Source organism: Patagioenas fasciata, chromosome 1 (assembly GCF_037038585.1).
Source record: "Patagioenas fasciata isolate bPatFas1 chromosome 1, bPatFas1.hap1, whole genome shotgun sequence".
In the NCBI taxonomy this organism is placed as follows: domain Eukaryota; kingdom Metazoa; phylum Chordata; class Aves; order Columbiformes; family Columbidae; genus Patagioenas; species Patagioenas fasciata.
This window is the reverse complement of record NC_092520.1, coordinates 14,495,828-14,499,387: the sequence shown is the minus strand read 5'-3', so window position 1 is coordinate 14,499,387 and position 3,560 is coordinate 14,495,828. Positions and strand designations below refer to the sequence as shown.

At 54.2% G+C, this 3,560-nt stretch overlaps 1 long non-coding RNA gene across 1 annotated transcript; it reads left to right on the top strand.

Annotated features, from left to right (window-relative positions):
• Positions 1–1,654: 1,654 nt before the first annotated feature.
• LOC139826966 (uncharacterized) lies at positions 1,655–2,709 on the top strand. The gene is made up of 3 exons (XR_011737132.1): positions 1,655–1,711; positions 1,799–1,954; positions 2,402–2,709. It is a non-coding gene; the product is annotated as an uncharacterized lncRNA (long non-coding RNA).
• The last annotated feature ends 851 nt before the right edge of the window (positions 2,710–3,560 follow it).

Below are 3,560 nucleotides of genomic sequence, written 5' to 3'. Positions count from 1 at the left end.
CATCCCGCTGGCTCCTCTGGAAGTGCACTGTCCTGATCAGAGAGAACCCAGATAGGTCTTGAGGACAAAGCTGGCTCCAGCCCAGCAAGGTCCTCCTCTGTCCTCGCAGGACCTGCTGGCTCTCCTGCAGGAACCCGGCCCATCTATGGAGGGGATCTTCCGGCTGGCGGCAGGCAAGCACGCCTCCCGGGAGCTGCGGGAGGCCCTGGACAGCGTAGGCTGGGTCCAGCTCGAAAGCCAGCCGGTGCACCTCCTGGCCACCATCCTGAACATGAACCCTGCTGACATGGAGCCCGGCAGCTCCCGGCTCTGCCAGTGCTGACGGGCACCTGCCACAGCAGGAGCCCAGACCCAGGAGCTGCTGCTCAACCTGAGTGCTGGGCACAGCCTGACCCGCAGCCCTTGCCATTGCAGAAGTTCCTCCACAAGATCCCCTCCAAGCTCCTCCAGAACGAGTTATATGAGGACTGTATGAGTGCCCTGCAGAAGACCAGCAGGCAGGAGGGGCTGGCGAGGCTGAAGGAGTAAGTGTGGCCAGCAGCCTGTCTGCTGCACAGGCACTGCCAGAGTCCCAAACTTGCCTGCAAAGCCACAGGCTGCCTGAAAGAGACGTGTTTCTGCCAGACACCTCTTGAGGCTGTGCGGCCAGGTTTTGGGGGAAAGTGGCACAGAGGAGCATTTCTTTCCTCGGGGCAATGCCCGCAGACATTGAGGGTTGCTCCACAAAGGGACTGTGGTAAGAAGAGCAGGCAGGGAGAGAGGTAGTCATATCTCAGCCAATGCAGTCCCTCTGCTGTGGACCAGGCATGGCCAAGGAGCCTTCCCTTGGGTGGGCTTGGCTGGGATCATCCTGGGAGACCTATGGTGACAACGTCTCTTTTATTAATGTCGTGTTCCTGTTCCTGCAGGGTGGCCAGCAAGCTCCCCACAGCCAACCTCCTCCTCCTCAAGCAGCTGCTCACCCTGCTGTGCACTATCAGCAGCAACACCTGCACCAGCAGGATGACCGCTGCCAACCTGGCCATCTGCGTGGGGCCGAACCTCCTCAGCCCACCCGAGGAGGATTCGCTGCCCCTGGACGTCCTGGTGCAGGTGACAGGGAAGGTACGCTGTGTTTGAAGGCCGGTTGCAGCCTGCCGGGCCCCCAGAGCTGCAGCTTTGCAGTGCAGTGAGGGTCAGGAGTGGGAAGGGCTGTTTGACCCATTTTCAGCCACCGGGCTGGAAACCAATGGTTTGCTGCTGCGTGCAGGTGACGCAGCTGGTGCAGTTCCTCATTGAACACCAGGAGGAACTGTTTGAGGAGGAGGAGGAGGATGGGCTTGCCGGTGCTTCGGCCGAGGAGTTGCAGCAGCAGAGGCATGAGCAGAAACCCCAGAGGTATGTCAGGGCCACAAACAGTGTGACAAAAAAGCCTCCCCCCTCCAAAGGTGGGACTGCTGCCACAGGGACAAGCAAGGTCATCCACCAGCCTGCATCTCTGCAGAAGTGTAGAGTAAGGCTGATGCAGGTTGGCCATTGCACTTTGTGTGGTGATCCTACCAGAACTGGCACCGCTGAGCTGAGCAAACCCTTCCAAGGGATGTGCCTTTCAGAGCTGAGGTGGATATTGGGCAGGTAGTTCCCTGCCACCTCCTCACTTACACATTTCCATTGCAGGAGCCTCCAGTCACTCTGGAAAGCGAAGACCCGACGAGCTCCTCTGGGAGAGCAGGTAACGTGAGCTAGCTTTGATGAAGAGCAGAATGGATTCATGTTGTTAACGGCTTTACCCATCTAACAAATACTATTGGATGGAAAGGTTGCCAGGCTCTTCACAAGAAGACCGAAAGCGAAAAGCAGCATGTGAAGAGTCAAGTGATGAGCAACCAACACAGACGAGAAGAAAGCTGGCAATAGAGCACTGAGGGTGGACATCTAAGGAAATCCAAGCAGGCAAGAAGAACAAGGAGCCCAGGTGTGTAGCAGACTCTGCTGACCATCTTTCAAACTTCTGCCAAAGACAAAGCAGTGAGTTATTACAAGTAGCTGTAGACAGCGAGATACTTCTTAAAAAACTCAGATTTCCCCTGAGATAATTGAGAGAAGTGAAAACCAGACAACAAAAAAGCAGTGTGTTTTCCTTCAGACCTGGGTTTCTAGCAGGGAACAGTGAGGGATGCTGCTGCTTGGGTTTTGGAAAGGACATCACAGCTTCCCAGGGGCTCCTTGCGGAGCCCCACTGCCTGGCCAAGGGGCGCTGCACATCTCTGACAACTTGCTGTGTCTTGATGGTATTGTATGTGCTGAAAAGGGGCCAAAGCAACACCCCGTTTTCATTGGACTTCCCAAAACATGGGGGATAAAGTCACGACTGTTCCTGCCTCCGTGGTTTGATCAGCACTTTTTCTCACTGTCCTTGTAGGTGGAGATTTATTTTGGCTGCTTGAATTTTCTGGATGAGCTCTGGCTGCTTGGATTTTCTGGATGAGCTCGTGGCTTCGAGGGCCACGATCCAGCGCCAGCACCACCTCGGCGGAGGCGAGGACAGAGACACCGTGCCCTCCTGCTCTGACTGGCCCATTCCACCCGTGCACCGCTAACCAGAGCAGCCCCGCATGGCCCCCAGACCCATCCCAACCCTGGCAGGAGGCCCTGCTGGCTCACCCATCAGCTCCGTGAGCAAATGCCCACCAGCTGTCGCCTGTCCCCAAAGGCGGAGCTGGCATGTGAATGTCAGGTTACACAGAGCATGTTAGCATGGCGGTGCATGTCATCTGCGAGGGACACAAGGGATGTGCTGGACGGTGTGCTCCACCCCATAAAACCTCCGGGTTTTATCTCCAACTCCTGATTCTTGGCAGACCGATGCTGAACCAACTTGCTCCATCCAAGAAGGGAGCACCCACTGCTGCTCTGTGGCCAGTGCAAGTTCTTGTCTGCAGCACACAGCAGAATGCTCGCTCTCATCATTGTTGCTCATGCAAGACTGGCTTGCAGTTTCCATCAGGTGAATAACTCCAGATCAGCTACATAAAACATCCCTTTCTTGCATCTTTGGCAGATCAACCCTGTCTGGACTGAAGCAAACACCCTCCTTTCTGTCAGTCATCACCAGGGCTTTGAAATCAGTTTTTCCAAAACCTGCAAATACTTAAATAGCCTCTGTTGTTTTGATCCTTGAGCCATGTGTGATGTCTAATGGGGTCGAGCTCCCTTCAGAAGGAGAAATACAGGTGCCAGCCACAACAGGGGCAAGAATGGCAGGGCTGATCTGCAGGTCTTGCAATGATGTTGCAGGAATCAGCAAAGCATGGAAATTCAGGTGCAGCTCACCCAGCTGGCATTTGAAGTCTTTTAGATGCAGTGTCACCTGGGCAAAGCCTCACTTGATACCCTCAGCAATCACTGCCCTAAGTAATTACACTCTTAACTGCTCTGAGTTCTGCAGTGTGGAAAAACCAAGGGGATTTGGGGAAAAAAAAAAAAAAAAAAAAAGATGAAAAAATAAACCCCAAATACCTTTTGAAAACAAACAAGAAATCACTATGCATTCAAAAGGGAGAAAGCCATATCTCTAGACC